Source organism: Haliaeetus albicilla, chromosome 17 (genome assembly GCF_947461875.1).
Source record: "Haliaeetus albicilla chromosome 17, bHalAlb1.1, whole genome shotgun sequence".
In the NCBI taxonomy this organism is placed as follows: Eukaryota; Metazoa; Chordata; class Aves; order Accipitriformes; family Accipitridae; genus Haliaeetus; species Haliaeetus albicilla.
In genome coordinates, this window is record NC_091499.1 from 4,563,058 (window position 1) to 4,588,665 (window position 25,608).

At 39.9% G+C, this 25,608-nt stretch overlaps 1 long non-coding RNA gene across 1 annotated transcript in view; it reads left to right on the top strand.

Moving 5' to 3' along the window:
• The window catches only part of LOC138689527 (uncharacterized), a 51,078-nt gene extending 26,269 nt beyond the window's left edge, over window positions 1-24,809 (top strand). Inside the window, exons 4-5 of the long non-coding RNA XR_011328357.1 lie at window positions 17,950-18,053; window positions 24,748-24,809. This is a non-coding gene — a long non-coding RNA (uncharacterized lncRNA). The remainder of the gene's footprint in view (window positions 1-17,949; window positions 18,054-24,747) is intronic.
• The last annotated feature ends 799 nt before the right edge of the window (window positions 24,810-25,608 follow it).

Sequence of the window (25,608 nt, forward strand, 5' to 3'; positions counted from 1 at the left end):
ACACACTTCTCTAGGCCATTAACACCTTGGCCAGAGAAAGCATGGTGTACCAGATGGACCTTTGATCTGACCTGATACAGCTGTTCTTATCTTTTAATACTTAAAAGACTTGCAATACTGAAAATTCAAAAAGGAAAGACTGCTCTTCTAATACCAGAACACATTTCAGGGGACTTAAACCTAGCAGCACTCCTAAAAGAAATGCCAGCAGTGGTCTGAGAAGGGAGTTTCTTTCTGTTGTTACGTAATTTTTTCAAAATGCAAGGTACTGGGATGGAAGTTTTGTTCTTGTATATGGAGAGGACCCTCAAAGATCACCTCACAGACTGGATGTTAGAAAAGAATCCAAAAAGCACAGAAGCATAGAAAAATTTTGACCAGGGAGGACCTGCGGACCCAGTCCAACCTCCTCTCAAGGCAGACTCACACTTGAGAATCAGAGCAGGTTGCTTAGGGCCTTACCAGGCTGGGACCTGAGTATCTCCAAGGACAGAGACTCCAGAACCGCCCAGGGCGACTGCGCCAGGGCATAGCCACTACCACAGTGGCAACTTTTTCTGTTTATTCAAGCAGAATTTCCACTGCTACAACTTACGAACACCTCGGTACCTGTGTTTGTTAGCACTCAGAGCTTCTGGGCCTTGTTCCTCACTCTCTTGCCCTTGAGAATGAATGTGAGAAGGACTTTCACTACCAGGAACAAGTGATTTGATAATTATTTTCTATCATCTAGTTTGTATAGCTATAAGTAGCTATTTGTGCTGCAAGAATGTGAAGAATCAGGTGCTCAGATAATTTAAAAGCAATTTAGGGCAAGACTGCGTGAATTCAGAAAAGAAAAATATCTTACAGTGGTATCTGGGGGATATTCTGGAAAACTACATGAAGAACTTCTCTTAAGAAACAAAACCACAAAAATAAAGGCTGAGCAGGAAAGTGTTTATCACCTTGATTTATTTTTTAATGGTTGGCTTTATAAAAGATTGGTAAATGTTTTACTGCAGCTCACTTAAGAAGGCATGTAGCGTGCCTATAAATAAATCCACGTTGATTATCTAGCGGCATAAGCTTCTCTGTCTCCCATGTTACTGATGCAATGCTCTGAAGTGTATCTCATCAGACATGATTAGATATTTCCTGTTGTCATGTGTAAATTAGTCACTCACTCCTGCAAATGTCACAGAACTTGTTTTGCTGCTTTCTCATTTATTTTTGTATGTCCTATAGTTGGATTGCCCAAGACACCCATTGTTACTACCATATTTTTATTCCTTGGGGTTTTTTTGCCACTGGTGGGCTTCTTGTACAGCAAACCTAAAAAGTCTTGCTATCCAAAGAAGCTATACTTTCTGGATCTCTTTTGGTTAAATTTTGGTATGTAGGGTTGAAGGATGTATTTTTAACAATCAAACTTATTGTAATATACCTCAAGATTTTTGACCTTTGCTTACAGCTGAGATGGTACCTGTGTTCATATGCTTTCCTAAAACTAAGTACTTTACAGAACTTATGTCCTTACAAATTATGGACTGAGAAATCTGCAACGTTTATAACATGTGACCAACTATCATTTTTTTGAGGGAAGATCTTTTTTGTAAAGTCAACATCAATTTAAAAAAAAAAATCTCCTGCAAAAGTATTAGGAAGGTGATCTTGGAAATTTGGTTGACATTGTAGCTGATAAATTAAGAGTCAAGTGATCGCCATGAAAACCAAGTAGGATTGTGTCCTCTGTATGGGATTCTCATCTCCATCCGTGGGAGCTATGCACAAAAATGGGAATAAAAATAACCCAACTACAATGCTCTGAAGTGTAAAACATGTTCTTCCCAAAATTTGTGATCTTGCCTGGGTTATGCAGACTGCATTGCATGCTGCAGCCACTCTGGAAAGCAGCCAGTTGCTGCAAAGATTTACAGCATACTTTAAATAGTTGAGAGGGAAAGACACATGTTCAAGGGGAAGGCAGCGGCGCAGAGGATTAGCAGTGGGAGAAGACTTCTGTCACTTCTAGGTCAGCGCTCTGAGTCAAGCCTTGCTCAGAGCCAAACAAAAGTTGTTACTATCTCAGGTCTGCTAGTCCGCGTGAAATGAGTTAATGATCACAGGCCAACTCTTGGCAGACAAACATCCCACTGCAAAATCACTCTCCCTTCTGGAAGCCTTGTGAGAAAACCAAGGAATAATTGGGCGTGGAAAATGAACTACCTTGTCTCCTCTAACCAAGGTCTTTCCAGGCTAAGGATGAAACCAGGTGGTGGGGAAGGGTGAGCAAGCAGCTGCTTCCCTGGCACTAGCAATTTTGAGGATAATCGGAGGTCTTTACAGGAGCGCTAAATCAGTATCTTTCAAGCCCTTGTAAACCCATCTGAAAAACATAGGTACATATGAGCAGCACTCTATTCGGTACTATACTCAGTATTTGAGACAGATAGTTAGGTTTGAATTCTTAAGAATATTTAGATTTGTTTTAAGAATTTGAAGGACAATTTTAGGTGTAAGCTCTCTTGAGACAAATCTTAAAAAAATTAAGGTACTGGACAGAAGAGCACTAACATCCTGTTTGTGTCAGGGCGTACTGAATTTATCGAAACTGTGACAGAGACTTACATACTAGTTAAGCTTTGCAGGGATTTCTGGAGGTCCTCTGGTCCATCCCCTGCCCAGAGCAAGGCTAACCTCAGGTTACTGAAGACCTATCAAGTTTTGATTCTCTCTAAGGATGGGCAACTTGTACCACCATTCAGTTACTGTCTCACACGGTTACTTTGTAAACATGCTTATTTACAGCATTCAGGCTGAACTAGTTAGCAGTCCTGGAGCACAGAAATGCCAGCAAAACTGCTTGACAAAATCAGCATATAAATACAAGTGAGAACCTTTTCTACACATGCTGTCACTCAGGCTGTCTCCTGTACCTCTAGGACATTTCTCAGAGTATTGCAGATGCTTTGATGTAATTGGGAAGAATACTCCAGGGCACTGAACACAATTTTCAAGGTAATGCAGCTCAAATTCGACACAGAGTGTTCTCTGGTTCTGTGAAATTTCCACATGTTTTTTCAGGAACTTTCCTATTTTCAAGCTATCTGTGTCTTTAAGCCTCCTCCGTAATCCTGTTTAATGCCACCTATGGGAAACTTCTTTTTAGGATGAGTTCAGGTCTATACTGGAGAAGCCTTTCCTGGCATAATAATGACAGAGTGTGGGATTTCTTGTGACATTTTTATACTGGAAAAGTCCTAGTATATATATACATTTATACCAGATAAATGGGCTTTCATCAGCATAGTGTATTTATTTCACTTGCTGAACTGGCATAAGCCAGTCCAGGAAAAGCAAAGCTTCCATTGAAGAAAATAATCTAAATTGAGAAATCTTTTTCCAGTGTGAAGGGGGCACAAACAAACTGTCTGTGGCAATGCGATCGGTGAACTGACTTTTCCATCCAACAGGTGGAGTTTTACACTCACCAATGCTCAGATTCTCACGCTACGCTGTTCATTCATTATAAATTAAATTAGTCCTAACCACATATTAGTACTGTTTAATATTGATAATGCCAGATGGATGCATGCATAGATGAACGAATTATTGGCCTTTTCTGCCTTTATGTGGTATGGAGGTTGTTAAGACACCCCAAGTCACCTGTGCTATTCCTATCTTTAGTTATATTGCTGAGATATTCAAGAAATGGGATTTTTAAATTTTTGCTTTCAAGCACTCTAACATTATCTACAAGACATACACCTTGTTTAAAAAGAACTTTTCTGCAGAAATATCAGAACACTTTGTTCCATCACATATTTATAAGTAAGTTTTACATTCTTGTGTTATGTTGCCTGTTATTCATCTGATGTAAACAACCTTTCAGTCTTTTCTGCATTCTCTGCATCTTTGGTAGAATTAGGAATACACATCTCAATGATTGTCCACCTTTTAATTACATAAAGACATTTTGGTAACTTCCCCATTGTGATCCCATGTTTTTGATAAGCAGACATCTCATTTGTGTATTTGCTTAAAGCTGTGCATTCTGCAGAGTTTTCATTCATTTTGCAACACGATAATCCTCTTACTGCAACTGTAAAAACACAGAAAAACAAATGTAACTGCAACAGCCAGGAGAGAGATCATGGACCGAGCTGGGATGGATGGATGGATGGATGGATGGATGAAGAGCTGTGGACTGACAGCTGTTGCCCAGCCTTATCAGAAATTGGATCCATTCCCCTGGGGTTTAGTTCAAAATTCTCATGTTTAAGTTATGCTCCTTTATTGTATGCTCTCCTTCTGAACTGATGAATCTTGCATCACTGTCTGCACGTGGTATAGCCAGGAGCACACCTGGAATGGCAAGACTTCAGTCAGTCCCAACAGATAGAAGGAGAAATTGAAGCTTGATCTCACATATGCTGGATGTGTGTGCAAGCCGGTTTGTTATTACATGCAAAATAGGTGTGGCGGTACCATTACCTGTAACCATCCTGATTATTTAATTTGAAAAGGTTGTGCCCTGATTGTTCTTTCCAATTTGAGGTACAAAGGCCTGATCTCCAGGGTGGACTCTATGTTCTGGATCCCAGAGGCAGGGAGGAAGCTTCCTGAAGCCTTGAGTCAGGTACTTGGGCTCTAGGTGAGGATTTTAAGCATATTCCTGTACCTACCATTTCCTGTTGGTTCCCCATTTTTGGGGAGTAGGCCTTAAGGTATGCTTACCTCTCTGTGCTGTGTAGGAAGTGTAGGTGACTAATTCTATGACCTAGATTCTGTTTGAGAAGGAGAGCTCTAAAATTAAAATGTTGGGTATGCATGCATTTAAATCTCTTGCTTAGTCTAGTCCATATTTCTTTTTGAAATCTTGCTGGGCATTTCAGTCATTGTATAATCTTGGCATTTAGTCTGGGAATTGCCTGGGAGAGTTATCTTCTGCTACATTTTGTACAAATACATTAAACTGGCACGGAAAAAAGAAAACACGCTGAGATGGGCTTTGCGGAACACATCAGCCAGGTGAGAGAGAGCCTCTAGAGTTTCCCAATGCTGGCTGTTGAATTAATCCTAAATTTATTCAACCAGCTATTACAATGTGGTAAAAAAGCTAAAGAAAATAATTAATTGACTGGCATTATCCATTACTGACCACGTCTTTCCCTGTTGCAACCCAGGTTGAGAAATTGCAGCTCCAGCAGTTTTTTTAATTTGTGGGTGTCCTCTTAAACGAGGTATATTGAACTGGATAGAAGTGAAAGGTAGAAATGTCTGTAAACTATCACATGTTCCAGAGCAGTAATAATTTAGGAGTCTCTCTGACATTCAGAAGAAGAAAATATTATTTGGCTAGAATTTTCTATCTCATAGCAAAGAGGCCAAGAAAATACTGTAAATGCTGCAGGCATAAGAAAATTAATAAGTACATACCATGCTATATGCACATTCGAATGCTATAGTCTGGCATGTGGTTACAAGTAGTAAAAAGGAGCTACAATTAGGTTCTCTTCACTAAATTATAACTGTATTTATTAATATTTATATAATCTCTCAACACTAAATGTCAGGATTATTTCAATGCTGGGTTCATCATTACTTACTCAGTGGAATAACATGTTGATAACTGAAATGGTGATCCATTATATTTTTCTTCCTGGATTTCCTAAATATGGATTTAGCTGTGCTGGTGAAATCAAATCACCTATAGGGCAGCAGCTGTCAGAACTAGGGCTGGCTGTAGAACAAGAATTATCTTTAGGTAATTCAGGGTCATCATATTTTTATGTTGGATCTCACTCAAACCAAGAGAGAAGACAGGGGAAGCACACATCCTACAACAGTCCAAAAGCAGAGGATGCTCCAAAGGGGGATCAGCCCTTTTCTTGCCCTAGGCTTGCTTATGGGGACAGGGGGTTGCTGCCTCTTAGGCTCCAAGGTGTCTCTGGGGCTGCAAGGCACTTAAACAACCTGTGCCAGCTTTGTGCTCAGGCTGACCACAAAAGCCACCTGATTTTCTGGGTGCTACAGGAAGATGCCACCTGCTCTTGTGGGAAAGACCTAGGTCATCCTTTTAGCCCCACAGTAGGTGTCACAAGCGCAGGCGGGATATATGGGGCAACCTAGCAAACCAGTGGAGCCGTGGCACTTCTACACTGTGGGTAGATAGGCAATTAGGACTGGTGTGGATATGGGTTTTCTCTGGTATTTCCTGAAAGCCACTTTTCTACCATTGAGAAAGATGGTGCAGGTCCGGACAAAGTCAACTGTCACATAGGATGGGACATGAGTTTGTGCTCACACCACACAGTGTAGGTATATCATGTGGATCCCCTGAGCACTGGTACATGTCCATCTTTCGCCTGCGTAGCCGTACAAAAACATTGGACAGCCGTACAAATTCAGTGGACATTCTTCCTTACAACATTATCAGTCAACCTTAAAAAAGATGTTCCAAAGAACACACAACATTACATGATTCAGCTGAGATTTCCATTTCTCTGGACACACTTCTGGAAGTAAAGTGGAACTGCTATGTGTTAAATGCTGGATCATGACCTTGGGCTGCAGTGCTCAGCCCAGAGCGCTGAGTGCCAGACGCAGATGGGAGGACTACGGTTCTCCGTAGAAGAGCAGTGCCCTTCCTTTAGGGAATCTGCCCATCTCTGTACCAGCAGGAATGAGGAAAGTCATATCTTCTCTTATTCTTTAAACTCTCAGGGCTAGAACAAATTTTACACATCATTTAAGCTAAGTGCTTTGTAGAAACCACATAAAATGCAACTCTTTTTCCCAAAGGCTAAGATTAAAAAAGAAGGAAAAGATTGACGGTGCTGAGTGTTTAATGGGTTGCAACTTAAGAGATCTGATTTGGAGAGGATAGCCATTTGACACTGGTTAGGGAGCATGGCCTTCGAAGGAGTCTGTCTGGGGTAGCAAGGGCTGGCGGCTCCCTGGAGGTCCCCCGGGACAGCAGGGCAGGTCCTGGCACTGCTGTGGCATCCCTGGGGCAGGGACCGATGGCCCCAGGGGTCTAACGTGGGGTCCTGGACCAGGGCATGGTGGGAGGAGGCCAGGCAGGGACAGTATGGCCCCATTAGAGCCCTCAGATTTTCAGATGATATATCCAGAGTCACCAGATCTCCGTTAAAACCTTGGTGCCAAAAACTAAATGACAACTGTAACATGCAAAGGAAGCTACTCTACCCACAGGGAATGGCTTGTCTAGGAGGCACTTCGGCTGTGGCTATACGGACTCATTTTAGTATGAGATACATCGTGAGAGTCTGCAGTCTTTTTGCTGTTTAAAGCCTGGAGAACAAGGAGGAGATATAAGTCAACATGCAGGTCACTAAGCAGCCGTGGGAAGTAACTCCAAAAGGGGCTGGTGTTCTCGAAGCAAAACATGCAGCTTCAGTATCTGGAATGGATGGTGATGAGAGGGGTAAATGTTAGTATCAAAAAGGTTGGGAGATTGAAACAGTCACAAGAATGGTCAGATCAGGAGATGGTAGATTTAAAGGAAACACTTTTTTCTAGTGAAAAAAATTAGATTTTTGTCAGAGCATAAATATGAGAGAAGTAAGAGAGAGGGAAATTAAGATGATCCCTAGGATGTGATTCATGCTAGGGAATGGAACTCTGGAAAAAGGGTATTTACTCTGTGTGGTACACCTTGAGTCTGAGAAGTTTGTGGCTACCCAGACTCTAATGGAGACTTCCCCTCTATATATTTTAGGGTCATTGTCTTAGAAGAGCATCTTGGGCAGTACACTAATGTCCATGAGTTGCCTACAAAACAATGGGGACAAAAATGGACCTCTGAGGGGTGCCAAGAAAGATTGAAAGAATAGCTGGGGGATAGAAGGAGACCCAGGTGAACTGCCTGGAAACCATGGGAAGATGGAACATCAAGAAGCAGAAAACCATCCGGAGTATAAAAGTCAAGAAGTATGAGAGAAAGAAAGCATAAAGCCCTTGAAAACCAGCCAGGAAAATATGTATTCAGACTCTTTGCACTGTTTGCACGGTTGTTCTGTGAATAAATACCAGTTTCTGGCAAAATCAATCCAGTTTACAATATCTATACAGATTTATACATTTCACAGAGTGCAGCTAGACATTTCACTACTGCTTGCTTTTATTCTCTTCCTAAGTTAGTCTCCATGATGTCCACAGAAATCAATGGAAGTATTCCCAATTTTCAAAGATGTAGACAAGGCTGGGATCTGGCCCAGGAACATATATTTCAAAATAGCTGATTGACACTAGATATGAAAGCCCCCTGAATAAGTAATGGACTGTTTCAGTGTGCCTGCTTGGTCTGTGTGCGTCCTACCTGCTGCTTGCACAGCACTGAAAGAGCTGCTAGAGGAAAGACAAGGACAGTAGACAAGTAGGTTGAACATAAGCAGTGATACCAGCAGGGCTCGCGCAGCACGTATTCAGTGAGCCCGTTAACTGCCAAAGGCACTCCACTGTGAGACAAGCTTACGTCTGCCTAAATTTTTTTCACTGAACACAGAGATATTTTAGAATTTGTTAATGGTGTTCCCATGGAAACTTTCCCTGTGTCACGCACGTTTTCCTTGCTACAGGTCACATCCTATTTCATCTTCAGTCATTATTATTATTAATATAGATGGCAGTTGCTTTATGACTGCCTTGCAGCTCTATAGCTTGCATACTCCTAAGACCACCCTTTAAGATAAAGATTTAATTGTCCTAATTGTTAAGATTTAGTCTGTCATTTGCTTCCTGTATATGATATGGCAAGGAAAAGATCCTCATGGGCTCTATTTGCCAAAGCAAGCAGGCTGTTTCAAATAAAATGTTCTAAAATAGTATCTGATGTGGTTTGCATAGGTTATTCTCATTCTGATGTCTATAATGTTCTGAACCCCTAATACAACTAGTGAAGGGTCATTAATTGTAGCTTTAATAGTCGGGCCTATTATAGGGCAGTATCCATAAGACAATTTGCTGTTTAGTGTTGTAAAAACCTGTATTTGGGAAAAAAATGGCCAGTTGTGCTTTTCTTCATTTTGACTAGTAACATTCTAGCTGTAAACGTTTTCAGAGAGATGCTGTGGTGCTCCCATTATGATCTTCTTTTTTCCATATATTCCTTCCAGAAATTTTTACCTGTTGGACCCAGGTCACTGTAGCCCAAGATAAAGTAATTTTGGATCTTGACCGAGTAAAGAAACATTTATGTATGTATGTACATATATACATATGTATGCTTTTAAACAGCTGCAGTTCTGCAATTGCTTGGCTAGAAAATTGGTTTTTAGCAAAATAGCCCTCAAACAGGAAAAGTATATGAATGTGTTGATGAGAATCAGTTTAGATCTGGCCAAGTTACAGCTTGCTGAAAATAACACTTTGCGCAAAAGCAATCTTTTTTTAGAATGAGCACTTAAAATTGAAAAAATACTGCACGAGTGCACAGCTAATACAATGACATATTTTCTCCAATAACAGCTGTTTCTCAAACAACTCACTGTAACATGCAGCTTTTTGCTGCAGCTCCTACCAGTTCTTTCTAATAAATAGCATTCTGTGTTTCCATATGCCATATGCACAATATGTAATAAGGTAGAGGAAAACCTTATACATTTATATTTAGGATACGGAAACAGCGTGTCAGGGTATAGCTGTGCGATCCCAAATAGCTAATGGATCAGACAGAGATTTGGTCAGGACCGATGCCCCGTTTCCTCCTGTTTCTACAGGAGGATTTATCCTGGGTCCTTTATAACTTTAAGAGAATGGAAAACTCTACGTGCCCCTATTGGCAACACACTATTGTCAAGCGTCTGCCTGGTTACAATTCCTTATCACCCACAACAGAGCGTGAGAAACCTACAGGCAGGGAGTGAGAAGTTACGCAGCAACTCCAGCAGTCCTTCTTTCCCTTCGGTGGGCTGAAAAGGGGAAAATTAAATACTAAATTGTCTTCTTGATCTTTCACTACACTGCAACAAGAGAGGTCCTGACGTACCTCCCTTTTACATGAGCTTTTAAAATACTTTTGATCATGTACCTGTGTCTTCTTGCTACAATATGCAGTGCCAGTATTTTCAGTCTCCTTTCAGTGCAGAGACACATTGCTGCACCCTTATAATTTTTATCATTCTTTTCTGAGCTTATATAAGGTGCAGTTTCTCTGAGGTAGATGGACCTGCATAGTACAGCATAAGCAGGTGAAGCTGCACCACTGATTTGACTAATAGCTCCCTTCTCTTCTTATTTGCATCTTTTTTCCTCCTGCATCTTAAGATGGCTTTGTTTTTCAGTGCCTAGCTGCTCGTGAGCGTGATACAGCTTTTGCTACAATTTGTTCTTTTCACGGTGAGATGTTGGCCTCTTTGGTTGGGTTGATAGAAAATGGTAGGCAAGGTTGTGACTGCAGGCAGCTTTCTAATATCCAGCCACAGAAGAAGGCATCCATGTTGACAGTGCCCCCTTAATTCTAGGTGGCTTTATTGTCAGTTGTATAATTCTAGTGTTCCCTGAATGTATTTTTGAAGCAATACAGAAGTCATGACAGTGGAAGAAAAAAAAAATTTTTTGAGAGAACACTACTTTGTTGGAATTCATGCTTTATCGAAATTATCAGAATAATAAGATCAGGATGGGAAACATCTCAGAATTTTGTGGATCTCCTCCTCTGCAGTAATGTCAGCATCTTCAATCAACTAGCTGACTTAGTGAAAGAGCATTTTCATTAACAGAAAGGAAGGATGACTTATCCCATACTCTTTTTGAAAATGTAATAAAATAAAAAATAATTTTGAAAAAATGTAGTTCAGATAAAAAGCAGGCAATTACACATAACTGGTTCTGTAGGCTTTAATCTCCTAAAGCAGTGACTGGACAAAACACACCACCTTTGCTTAGGTCTAAGTCTCTCCATCTGACTACAGTAGAAGTAAGATTATGTCTTTTAAATTATTTTTATATCTCCTGAATTGTTTTAGAGAAACATCCAAACATACTCTCTCTAATTTCCTCAGGATATAGCATCCACAAAACATGAAACTGTGTCCTCTGTGTCAGGATGCACAACCCGTCATGCAAGGTAAGACAAAGGCATGTAATTACAAATTATTCTGTTCCATAAATAGAGCTTCACCACTGTATTACCTTTAAATGCTCATCTTTATCGGGACGTAAGACAAGCTCAGGCACAGACTGAACAAGTTAGCTACAGTGTTACTCCAATTGCTGCAGATCCCACAGTATTGTAAGAGGGATTCATTATAACAGAAATGTTACCTCAAGCCTCCTGCTGTACTACTGTATTTGTCATCTAAATACAAGGTCTCTCTTAAACTTACAGTTTTGCAGCTATGGAGTGAGTCAACCTACAACAGACCATGGGTGAGAATAGTGTCCAGGCAAGGAAAAGATACTCAGAAATAAACTGGGATGATTGTAAGAACAATTTAACTTAATGAAAACAAAAAGGCTCCTGAGCCATTTAACTTCCATTAACTCTAATTAATCAGAATGAATTTTTCCTCATTCTCTAATGTGTTTAAAAGTCAGGTTTTCTTTTAAAATCTATTTTAAATGCCACTCCATTTATCTTAGATGCCCAAAGTCTGCCAGGACTCTGTATTCACTCCAGATCCACTGTGGCTGTACCCATTGACACATACCACACCCCGGGTTTGGATTGTAACATCCTCCACTAAATTTCACAAAAACAATTTGCACAAACTTGCATAGCCCCAGGCCCTTATTATCTATGCATGACCATCTAAGCTAATTTTAACTTGCAGAGTTTCTTGAATACTCTGCAAACCTCTAGTTGCCATGGAAACCCCTGCACCTCAGCATGCACGTATAAAACTTCCACAAGGAAAACCACAGAGGGAAATAGTGCCTGTTTTCAGGTTAAAGGCTAGTTAGAGTTTACGAATATTACATATCTCTAAATCATCAGTATTTATGCATTTCAGAAAATGATGTGGTTTCACACACAACAGAATGCACAAATGGAACTGGGTAAATGTCCTACAAAACAGAAGGAAAAGCATGCTTTGCTATTGTCAGCCTGGACAATAACAGCTTTGTGAAATTTTCCTAAAAAAATGATCAGCCCTTGTATAAAAGTTATCTTGTCTACACTTATCATGCTAAGGATAAGGATTAAAAAGTATAATGATGTTTTTACTTGTCCTTATAAAAAGAGACTTCTCGAAGGCAAACAGGCAGCTGGAATTTTGAAATGTTGTCTCAATAATAAACTCTTCAATAAACTTTATAATACTAATCTGAACAAAAATCATCAGCTGAAATAAACAATGCACATAGAAGCACATTAAAGCATTAGTCAGTGGCCATAAATGCATGCTATTTTTGGTGGGTTTTTTTAGCAAGGGCAGACTAGCGATAAGCAAGAGAGACATACCACAGGAAAGGGGAAGAGAGAAGGAATATGAGCCAACTGAAATGCTCTTCCAGATGTAGATTATAATGGGGCATCATTAGTACCCACTTTTAGTGCATCTTTATTCTTTCTGTATTGATTGTATCAAATGCTGAGGTCTGGGGTTTTTTTACTTTCCCTTTATACTAGAAAATATAAAAAATATATTCTAAAACATTATAAGCAGAAAAAATCAGTTAACCAATGTAAAGGTCACAAAGGATGTCCTATATGCTTCCACTCCACTGGTTATAGCTAATGTTGTTTAAATTATTTTGCCTCTTACCACCCCTCTGGACTTTGCCGTTGTTGTAGTGGGTTAAATCTAGATTAGAATTGAGGCACGCCTGACTTCTGTTCCTGGTACTGACACTTTCTGACTGTTTCAGATGGTTCATTTAACCCCTCTCTCTTTGGTTTCCACATTTGTATAATGGAAGGTCACATTATCTATTTCCAGTGGGCACTTTTTGTTTAAATTAATTATATAGCATTGCAAACAGATAAAACAATGTCTATACTAAGCGTCATTGTTATGCATGTAAATATTATGGCCAGATTGAAAAATGTAGAAAAAGAATGATATCAAATGAAGAAGCCGCATAGAATTTATAGTTTGTGTGGTTCTGATCCCAGCTTACATTACTTTGTAAGCTAACGTATGAATTTTAATCAGAATGGTTATAAATTTTTTATATAAAATAATGAAAGAAATATCTGTGGTGCAGGGCTTGCTAAGATCCATTACAAAATAACAGAAGAGATAATCTTCTATCAATTTCACTAGATTACCTCTTCCTGATAAAATACTTCTGTATTGATTTCTTGCCTATTAAACTCCCCAGGGTCTCTCCAGGAGGGATGCTTACCGGCTTTTAACTAATAGCATTACAACATCACATCCACCTTCTCTGTCAGTAATAAAATGTAACAAAACAAATCATCTGCAAGGGAACATCTGCTATGGAATATGAAACTGCTCTGTTCCCTTTATGTTAATGGGCAAAGGTCATAAAAACTGGAAAAGTAATCCAAAGTTTTTAGCAATTTTTGTATACATCCCACCTGAGTCGAAAATGGGCTCACTGTTTCAAAAGCATTTGGTTTCTTTTGTACAGGATGTGTTTATACAGCTGGTTTTCAGTCCATCGGCAGATGATGGCATCAAATAGAACAAAACAAGAACACACCATCAGTAGCATCATCAGCTTCTTTCTTACATTTGAAATTATTGTAATTCCACTCTGTACCCCAAAAAGAGATGTAAGGAGAGCATTCTGAGATGCTGAGCATAATACATGTTCATTTAGAAGTTAGACTTGATTAAAAGTCCTTATTCAGGTCAGGTGCCCTCTTTACCATAATGCTACAAATTCAATCATCCAGCTGAAAAAACACAATGTATAATAAATTTATAAACTTTACAAAGTTCTTTTTTTAAAAAAAGGGGTGACTAACCTGTGCAGGCCTGAATCCTGACTTGATAAGGGTTGCATTTGATTGCTTTGCTATTAACCATCCGATGGAAGAGCGTGACTCAGTAAGTCCTTTGACAATCCAAGAGTTTAGAAAAGCAACAGCGTCTAGCATGATCCCACCTAATCCCTTCAGGGTCTTAGCAATTCCACCTAAGACCCTGAAGGGATTTTAAAAGCAATAACAAACCACAACAGTATAAGAATGTGTCAGGGAGGTGCATTTTATTTCGGTTTTACAGATGGAAAAACATAGGGAAACTACTGCACCACAGATCAGACAATGCATCAACAATAAAACAGAAGCCCAGAGTCCCGACAACTTGAGTTAAGAGAACAGTAATTTGCAAATTCATAGCATGGCTGCGTAAGTTGTGAAGGAGTTGACTTGTTGAATAATGCTATGAAGATGCAAATTATTACTTTCTTAAAACAAGGTATTAGGACACCTGGCTTCTGTGTTGAAGATGCTAATTTCCTGAAGGTTTGAAAGATTGTTAAAGGAAAAAAAAATATACTAAAGAACATGTCAGGAGATATCTTAGTGGCTTGTGGACATAAAACTATTTTTAAGGGGTGGGAACTTTGTCTGTACTCTTTTCTCATGTGCCTGTGCGTCAGACAGGATCTGGAGTCAGGTTGCAAAAGGAAGGTGACAGGTGAAGAAGAAGAAAGTTCTTCTCCCATAAATGTTTGTTTGGTCCAGTAGGATGAGGTTGAAAGAGGAAGTGCATACAGTCCTCCCTCTGTGAAGGCTATTTTATTAACTTTCCTAATATTTTTCTTAATGGTTTCTCAGGTTTTTGTCTGTTGGTCTTGGGATTTTTTTGGTGAAATCACTTTGGTAGAGGGGGGGATGGAGAGAAGGAAGATGTCAATGGAAATCTTGCTGTTGTGCTGTATTGACTGTAGGTGCTGTATTGGATGCTTTTTTTTCTGAACTGAAGCCAAAGTGAATCCATTTGGAGGGTATGATCTTTATCTTTTGACAAGCAGCTACACTGCTGCCAATACCAATTTGAATGTTAGCATATGGTTTTGTGCTTAACGTCTTTAGGTATATGCTCAGCTAATTAAATTCGGGTATATTTTCACTGTATGCATAGACTCTTTTGAACCCCTAAACATCTGAGCAGTTCTCTGGTTCAGAAACAGTCATGTGCCAGATAGTATTTAGTAACTGCAACCACAGGGTACGTGTCACAGGGCATTTAAACAACGTCAGCATTTCAGCCTGCAGCGCTTGTGAAGCTTGTCCCAAGCAAAGGTGGGGAAGTCGGGGCGACTGCGCCAGGGCAAGCCAGGTCCGAAGGAGGGTCAGGCTGCGCAGTCAGACTGTGCCAGAGGAGGGGAGCACCAGATGCAGCAGCTTCCACGGAACCCTTCACTTTGGCACGAGTAGAGAAAACTCCCTCTTCCCACTTTTGCCACAGGAGCTCTTGCATGTGCTTTGCATCCCAGTGATGATGAGCCATCTCAGCAGACTTTACATCCATAGACTGGAGATGTTTTTTTCTGCCTTCCTCTATCCTAAGTGATTGATCACTCTAACATCCTCATCCTCTCTCATTCCTCCTTTGCCCCTTCCTTCAAGGTTACTGAAATAACCATTAAGAAATATGTCACATTTTAATAGTCCTGATTCTAACTCCTGATTTCCTCCCACTCATTTTAAATTTTATAAAATATTGAAATTTTTAAAAAGTCAAATCCTTCATTTACATAATAAGGAAATAGGGTATCGATATTGTAGATTCCATATACTATATTCCTCTGAAGGCAACATGTATTTGTAGTGCTTGTTTTGCTATGTACATATGTATATAGCACTCTAAGGCTAGGAAATATCAACATGATAAAAGCTGCAAGTATGTAATAAAATTTAGAATGTAGAATATGTCTGAGTATTAAAAAAAAAATAACAAAAAATCTGATATATCCATCAGTTGCAAGATATTAAACAATATGTTGGTGGCTACACTTACTCTGCAGGCTATTGGGAGATCGCATTTAATGCCTTTGCTAGCTGAAGTAGAGCTTGATATCTCTTCAATCCAGTTTGCCTTTCAGGCATTTCTAGAGATACTTACGGTCTCTGCACATATATATTGCTTTCTGTCTGAAAATGAAACCATTATCACAGTGAGTTTTCAAAACTGCTGAAGTCTTAGGCATCTGTGCAGCCTGCAGTATTTTGAGGAAAAGTCATACTATACTTGTTCTGCGTTTTTGTTTTTATAAGAGTTGTGAACAGTTCAAGAGTGTTTTTGTGAACACTGAGATATGCAAAAGGTACACATTTGTAATACTCAAAACAGAGAAGTATACAGAAGACAGTCTAAGGACTATACGCTATTTTCTCTTTGTTTATATCGTATGGAATTGTATTTAGGATTTTGTTAGCAGCACTGCAGTTAAGTTATAAAGCCTTTAAATCAATGTGACAAAATAGCACAGACTTACCCTCTGTTGTAAATGCCCGCTGGGCCTCCTATTCTGTTAGTTTATTGGAGGCATAAAGGAGCTGAACTTTTAAATTCACAATGTAAAAAGGAGGTCTTCAGAGTATGTCAGATATCCTGACTTTTATAGTTTTCTGAAAACTACCTGTCAAACCTTAGGATGACCTATTGGAATTGCTATTACGTTGTATTCTTTCTACATTACCATAACTGTAGTTCTGCTATAAAAACTATTTTTTTGCATTAAGTACAATAATTTTTCTAAAGGCATGATGGACATAAATTAGGGGTTTTTAGATCCAAGTCTCCTTTTTGCACAGTGTAATATTCATACATACAGAATCTGTCCTAAAGATTGCCAACCAGTCTACTCTTGCTGGATCCTCTTTTAATCTTGCAATTCAGTTACACTCTAAAACTTTCTTTATCATACTGACATTTGAGGTACACACCTCATGGCACTGATGTTTTTCTCCTTTCCTTTAAGGTGGGCTACCACATTATGCTGTTGATATACCATAGTAGTCATCCATGAGAGCTGTGTTCCCCTTAGCTTTGGAAGAATGTTTCTCCCCATTTTTAGAATTGAGATTTGGTTGACACTCCAGATCCCATATAATATCTTTCAGAAATGTTAAGGAAATTCTGTGACTCCTCAGGGGAAAATCATGCCAAACACTGCCATCTGTTACTCATTTTTGACAAACTTAGCCCTTTACCTGTCAGCTCATTACACATCCTGAGAATTCACTACAAAGGAGGAGTCACTGTTGACTGGGGACTTGAACTTTGGAGTCTATGCAAAGTGTAAAGGGACATATTTGCTTCCATACTGAGAGGGATCCTTATGCAAATCACATGGTAGACAGAGAAAAACTGAAAAATGTCTGGTTTGTTGGAAGAGACTTGGAGTGATTTTCCACTATTACCAATCTCACTCACTGTGAAGCTGGTGTTTATAATCTCGATGTTGGCATTTTTATCAGCCTGTTAAGGGGTTTGAAAGTTCTGTTGTCATGTTTGCTCATATTCCGTAATAAGCTTTGGATAGATGATTCCCACATGCCTAATCCATTCTTCTCACTCAAAGAAAGCGCAGGATTACCTGCTTGAGCCAAAAAGGATATGCAGCACAAAGATGTGGGAAAACAAGTGATTATGGAGCTGATGATCCTGCTAGCGTTGTAATGAACTTAGCATTACTGTTTTTACCTAAGCCAAGAGATTGAGATTGTTTTCTGTAAACTGAGATGAGAAAATTCACAGCCTACACTTATGTTCCAAAAATAGAGATTTTTTTCCAAGTTTGCTTTTTAAGTATATAATTACTAAGTTCATCCATAATAACCAGAGATAGATTAATTTGAATATAAATGCTGAGACAGTGCGTCTTGGAGCTAGATTTATTGAAATTGCTGCCCCAGTTATTACAGAATTCGTAGCTGACATGTTTAGCCTGTCTTTTGCAGTGGTAAATTACCATTTTGCTTGGCAATGTATTGAAATTAAACTACTACATAGAGAAGCTTGTCGTCTCATTTAAGTAATTATTGACCTACTTCTTTTTTTTTTTTTTTTTTAGTGAACCTGACGGCAAAAACCGCACACTGTCAGTAACACAGGGTTATCTTTCTGCATTTTAATCTGACTGCATTTTAATCAAGCTGAGATGAAAAGAGTTCAGAGGTAAGTGACAAAAATAATTAGATTCAAGGGAAGACTTCCATATGAATAAGAATTGAAAAGTTTAAGTTTGAAAGGAAATTAATAAGAAGAGACATCAAGAAGTAGACTGTTAATTATAGGATATTTGCCAGCTGCAAGCTGTGGGGATTCTCCCACCTTCCTTCCTCTTAAGCATCTTTGTGGGAACCCAGAAACTGAAAAAAATGCTCAGTCACTTGCCTAACTCTGCTGTGTCAGTCCAAAATTTGCCTAAGTAAGTCACCCTTAACATAAAATGCATACAAATGCTGCACCTTTTTCCCCCTCAAAATCTGCAAGAACTTTGTTACCCCCTTTGTAAGCATTTCCCATGTTTTAAACATTCACCATTAAGGTTAGTCAGGGAGAATGAACAAGCCCCCTCGGAAGGGCTGGGCAGAGCCCACAGGCTACATCAAACCTGCCTGACAAGTGCTGACCGAAGCCTTCGTGAAGGCGGCACTCACTCCATTCTCCTTCAGCTGGACTTAGAGATGATGACATTGAGAAAACAGGAGCAGAAGAAGGGAGAAGTGGGTCCCAGCTTGCCCAGTGTGGAAAGAGCCCAAGGACCCTTTTTCCTGACCTGTGGGCATGGCCACTGCTCCCTCTGCCAGGAAAAATTCTCCACTGCCTGTCCCCAGGTGCTGCAGAGAATTATCACGTGGCTAGTAGATACACAACATAATAAGTAGAATAAGGACATACTCCACATGAAAAGCTGAGGCAATAACACACCAGAACACTGTTTCAATGTACTATAAAAGTCAGAAAATGAGCTTTGTTTCACCAAGAGCAAAGACCTTTCTGGCCTGAGCTGTTCCTTTTAGAACTACCTAAATGTGCATGTTTCTGTGCAGTCATTTCGTGGGTGCAAAGAAAGTACGGAAATCTTTTTATATCAGCATTTTACTCATGTCTTTAAAACACTGTGTGCTGTACAAGAGACTGTTTAAGAAAATGGAACATGGAAAAGCAGGAGGACAAAGATAAGTGTATGAAGGAGGTGAGCATAACTCCACATCCCTATACTGTCAGCATTTACAGTTTTTCCGTGGTCCCCATACCTCCTGTCTCTATCAGGGTACCATGCTGCACTGCACCATGCATATATGTATACACATGAATAGGTGTGCCTGCGTGGGTGTGTAGGAAGCAACAAATATGAGCAGGACAGTTGTGTTGACAGTAGTGGCAGGTTTGTGTGGGTGAAGGTAGATGTACTGTGTGTTACAAACCTAGGACAACAGGAAACAATGGCTCATTAAAGCCATATGTAAGAAACAGACAATGCATCTATTAAGTCATGATTGATTCATGTTCCAAAGCCCCCATATCAAAATTCAGAGTAATTATAGTTGAGTCATGCAGGCAAGGAGACAAACTCAAAGCTGGCGTAGGTATTGCCAAGACATGATACAGCAGCAATCACCTGGGGTGGGGAGAAGGGAGGTGCTGCGTCAAAATCTTGGGCAGGGCCCAGGGCCACATGGTGAGATCAAAGTATTGGTATTTATTTTAAAAAAACACATTTCTGGTTCTGCCTGGATATGAAGAAAACCTTAAAAATGTAACAGGCTACCTGTTGCTTTGCGCTGCAGCCTGAAATATTAACTTCATTAGGAGTAAACTGTCCTGCTGTGCCTCCCTCTGAAACGTGTTGCCAGCTGAAGGAAAGTCTTCTGCGGGGGCGAGGAGGAGCAGGAGCCAGAAGAAGGTCAGACCGTGCAGTTGTACGCAAAGCTTGGCCTTCCTTTGGCTCTGGAGGGGCCCTGTCCATCCTGGGTGTGATCATCTTTGTGAAAAAAACTCTCTGCTCACATTTCCTTGCTCCCTTTCACATGGTGATTTCATGAAACTGTGAAAAGATGATTTATGCATGAAGTACAAGAGGGCTATGAGTCACAGTCAAGCTGTACAAGTTCATTCAATGGAGTGCTCCACACTAGACCAGCTATTATTTGAAATCACTGCCTTGGTTGAAGATTCCTCTGCTGCTTTGCACAGCAAACAAAGCACATAGTTAACTAAGCTACCTACTGGGAACACAGCCATGCGTCTTTAGGAGACTTGCCCTGACACAGCGAGGGATCAAATAAAGTGCATTTGGGGAGATGGTAGCCCTCAGGAGAGTTCAAAATGTCAAAGTGTTCTGTCAGCACTGCCTAATGAATAAAGTATTTCCAGGCTTCTAGTCCCTGCGCAGTGGAGGTGCGATGCTGATGTAGTTGCAGGGGAGAGAAGTCTCACCCTCAAGTGCAGAGTGCTGCACTTCTTCCTTGGCCTGTTGCCGCTCTCGTAATGTCCCTGTGTGCCAGGACGCAGTCTGTCACTGCAGACTAGGTTTTTGTGGGTCTTCGGCCTCTGTTCTTTTCTCTAGCAGAAGTGTGCCAGTACCGTTGGCTATTTAAACCAGTATTGACAGACAGTCAGGTTTCTCCTACATGTGTTTACTGCGGCAGCTCCCCACTTTCTTATTTAAAGTGTACAGACATTTATAGAAATACATATACCTTGACACAACCACCTAAATAAAAAATCTTAACACTCACTAAATATATAACATATTGGAAATACAACAGGTTTAGTAGGGTTTTTTTCTTGTTAGTATCTAGGTGATTAAATGTATCTTTGGGTAATAAATTTCCATTATTACTTTGAAAGAAAAATTAATTCTCTGAGTCACTAGCTAAAATAGAAGCGGTATTGTTATTTCCTAAGTAACTCCGACTCTGCAATCTTTGCTTAGGCAGTATTGATTTGAGATTTTGAGAATCTGGAAATGAAAAAACTACAAAATAAACCAATGCATTGAGAAATGCTTATGATTAGCTTTAGTTAACACAAAAATAAATACAAATACAAAAATAACATTGCTAACTTAATATCTGCACTGTGTATCATTCTGTGCATGTTGCCTTTTTGGATGTATCTGAATATTGGTATAATGATCATTGATGAAAAAATTGCAGAGAAGTCTTTTTGCACTTGGACTAGAACTAAGTTCACATGCTGGGATGAAGGTGAGGCAAAATGGCTTGTTTCATAAGGCCAAAAATTACCTAAAAAGGCTAAAAATACATAGTATAGAGTAACAAAAGCAATAAGCCAAATTGGAATAGCTGTTGCCCTTGGAGGCTGTTGTCTCAAGCTGGAGACTGGTTAGGTCATGTTGGTCTGCTTGTTGGACATTAGGAACTACCATGACTGGAATCAAGCAAAATAATCACCATTACTAATAATGACTATTTTATTATTAAAAAAAGGAAAGGCTAATTCAGGAGGAACAGGAGTGCGAGGAACAGCTAGTTCCTTCTTTTCCATACCCCTCTGTAGAAAGTTTGTGCTGCTGCTGATGCCTTTGAGATTGAGTCTGTTCTTGGAGGGGCCTAACAAATCTTGGTCTCACAGGGAGATGGGGGATAAAAGCTGTAAAGCTGAGGGTGGGACAGAAATCCAATTACTGGTTACTCTAGAGGACACTTCTAATCTCTTTGCTCCCTTAATAAAAAGAAAAGTCTCATTTGAACATATCACAAATACCTGAAACAATGTGTAGAATGACTGATAGATTCTTCTGTGGAAAGATAGACCCTGCTTGCTATATTACAGTTAATCTATGCAGTTTATTACCTGTATGCTGTTTATTAGCTGTATAAGTTACCTATGGTATTGATAAGTGAGAGAAATCATGTGGATCAACTTCTCGGTAAACCTCCTTCATCTAAACTGCATTCAAAGGAGCAAGTTTTTATATTTTCAAAGTTGGAAATCTGTTTCAAATAAATCCAAATAACATTGCTCATGCAAATCTTTCATCTCACTAAATTAATGAAGGGTTTCTGACTTTTAAGTATGCATTATCTTGTTTTTATAATCTTTTTTCTCTTAAAAGAGTGGGTGTCATGTGAGTCATTTCTTTTTTGAGTTGCATAAGCGAAAGGTTTGTGTATGACAGCTGGCCAAATTAACTTCCCAATTAATATAAATATTCTAACATAAATAGCTACTTTTCTTAGTAACCAGTGTAGCACCTTGCCATACTGTACATAATATGCATTCAGACAATAAGGGTACCAATAAATTACTACCTGGCATGTTTTAAGATATACAACCTTTGCACCTATAATCTGAAGAGAGATACTGTCTCAAACATTTAAGTAAACAAGGTTTTCGTCCAAGAAAGAGAAAACAAATTATACAGACAACCTTGGCAGAAAATTTTGAATGGTCAAGGCTTGTTTTGAGACGAAAGCATTCAAAATGTTCCCAGCAGAAAATGTTTCCAGCAAGAAAAACCTCAGCACCTTTTGAATATATTTAAATGGAAAATTGGTGCCATGAAAGAAAGCGTCATGGCCCTGAGGGCACTGCTAGGACATCACGTCCCTGCCCGGCTCCTGCCTCGGGGTTCCCCCCACCTGCCCATGGCCCCGGACCCCATGGAGGTGCCCACTGCCCCCCGGCCGCCCTGCTCCGGCTGCCAGACCCTCCTTGGGAGCACCCATCACTCCCGGTCCCTGACCCCATGGAGCTGCCCTGGGTGTCCTAGCAGGATGGCTGCATCACAGGGCTGCTTTCATTTCTGCAAAAACATTCCTCAGACAAATCTCTTTGCAATGTTTTTTTTTTAATCCACAAATATCTGTTTAAAACATAAATGTGTTAGAAAGCCTGCCTCCTTGAGATAAAGAGCATATGCCTGCCAAAGCTTGAAAGGCAGAGATTTCCCATTCTTCTCCTCAGTCAGAGGAACAGTGGTTGTCAGATTTTACAGACTGCCTCTTGACCAAATAGCAGGTACCTTCACAATCTGCTTTTTTAATATACTTTTAACTTCCAGCTGAAGACTTCCAGTAAGTATGTCGTAGGAATCACAATGTCCAGGGTTTACCTCGATTTTCTAACACAGATTGGAGAGAACTAGATGAAAAGCTGAAACAAGTAAAAACTGTAAAATGCAACAATATAGAGTACTCCAGATGCAGCCTCAGAAGCACAGAGTGGAAGGATCCCCTCGCACAGCCTGCTGTCTGTGCTCCGACCAGTGCAGCACAGCGTGCAGTTGGCCTTCACCACGTGGGTTAACTTCTGACTCCTCTTCAATGTCTTGTCTGTGAGGTCCCCTTCTGCAAATCTGCCTTCTCTCCAGTCAGTGCCCAGGCTGCACGGTTGCGTGATATTTTCCCATCCCAGGTGCAAGACCCTGCATTTGCCTTTGGTGAACTTCATGAGGTTTCTGTTCATGAGGATTCCTCCAGCCTGTCTATGTCCCTCTCAAAGACAACTGTCCTCCAGCGTATGGACTGTTCCTCCCACCTAGGTGTTATCTGCAAACTTGCCGAGGGTGTGTTCCACCCTATCATCCACGTCATCGATGCACATGTTAAATGATTTTGACCCCAGTATCAGTCCCTGGGGAACATCGTTCATAACTAGACACCAATTGTACTACAAACCCCTTGAGCCCAGTTTTTCACCCGTCTTCCAGTCTACCTATCTAGAACAAAACTCCTCAATTTGGCTATTACAATGCTACAGGAGAATGTGCTGAAAATCTTGCTAAAGCCAAGGTCAATGACATCTGCTGCTCTCCCATTATCTACAGGGCCAGCCATTTCGTCACAGAAGACAGTCATGCTGATCAGGCATGATTTGTTGTTGGTAAATCCATGCTGGCCATTCCCAAGCCCTTTCTTGGCTTTCATGCACTTGAAAATGGCTTCCAAGATAATTTGCTCTGTAACTTTCCCAGGAACTGACTTGGGGCCAACTGTCCTGTAGTTGTCCTGTAGATAGATCTTCCTTTGTGCACTTCTGAAGATGCCTTTTTCTGATCACTGGGGACCTCCCCTGACCATCATGGGCTTCCAGAGGTGATAGAGCCTAGTTTCGCAATACAGTTGGCCAGTTCCCTCAGGATGCTGTCGGGACCTATGGATTTCTTTATGTCCAACGTGCTTAAGTAGTCCATAACTCGATCCTCTTTTACTATGGGCAGTACTTCTCTCCCTCAAACTCAATCAGTCAGCACAGAGACCTGGAGATACTTGAGGAAATACCTGCTCAGTAAAGACTGAGGCAAAGAAGGTACTTCTTTGTGTTTTCCATGTTCTTTTTCAACCACCCCATTCAGCAGCTGGCCACATTTTTGCTGATCTTCATTTTGCTGATGAGGTACCTATAGAAGACCTTTTTACCTTTCACATTTCTCACCAGCTTCAAATCCAGCTGAGCTTTGGCTTTTCCCTGCATGCCTGGGCAATGCCTCTGCACTCCTCCCAGGTAACTTGGCCCCACTTCCACCTTCTGTATATTTCCTCTTTGTATTTAGACTCAGTGACGTGTTCTCCTTTCAACCAAGCTGGCTCCCAGTCATGCCTGCTAGATTGCCTGCTTAAACATATTTAGGATTTTCAGAAAAAAACCTATAAACTTGTTACATAGTCCAAGAATCTTGGTTATAAAATATGTAGGTATTATCAATAGCTACTTTGAGTAGCTTTGATGTGCATGAGTCAAGAACATATCTCCTCTGACGTCTAGATTCATCAATAAAAAATAATTTTTTAAAAAATGAAAATATCTATCTAAAATTTGTCTTCTTCTTAGATTTCTTATACTTATTTCTCACAACCAGTTCTCTGAGATACTTTCCCGCTTCCTTTCTGTACAGATTTATGGATAAAGTAACATGCCATCAGCCTGTATATTTATTGTGTGAGTAAAAGACATGGTAAGTCATCCACTAAATACCACTCCTGTACAGTAGTCATCTTAACTATTTTATTGACTATTAGAAATTCAAATTGCTTAATTATTTTATCTTTATTAGTCATCTATTTAATTTTATTCTAATATGTCTTTTATTCTGATATTTATTTTATTCTAATACACCTAATGCATCTTAGTGTATCTAATACATCTTAGTACAGATACAAGAGTTGTGCTCATAAAAACTATTGAATCACAGATTGGTAGAATCACGCACATCTTTATGCTTCATCACAACCATTGTAACTCATACACAAATTACCTCCTCTCATTTACTGCTTTAACTGCCATGTAAAATGAGAAAAACCCTGAAGAAAGTTACAGAAAAGAAACAGAGATCACAAAGAATTTACTTACAAGTATTGGAAAAATCCTTAGAAACCAAATCATATAAATTGAGATAACACATAATTATCTTTCAGCTCTGTTATTGTCTGTGTTTATGGCATGAAGGTTATTTACCCTATCAACTGTAAAAGTCTTTAAGCATGTGCTCTGCCTTCCATTATCTCCTCACATCTCACAGATGAGCAGGAGGAGGATGTGTCACTGTGCAAGCTACCCAGGTAGTATTTAGGTGAGGATAGCAACTGGGAGGATTAATTGTTCATACGTGATGTGTGGTGACTCAGTGCCTCTGGTTGGAAGTATTCCACCTTTGAGATGAGAGAATGACAGAGAAATCGTCTCTCCCATCTGAGTGCCCATGGCACGTAGCTTCGTAATTATGGTCAGATTTGCATTCTGCTTTTGGTTCTGCTGT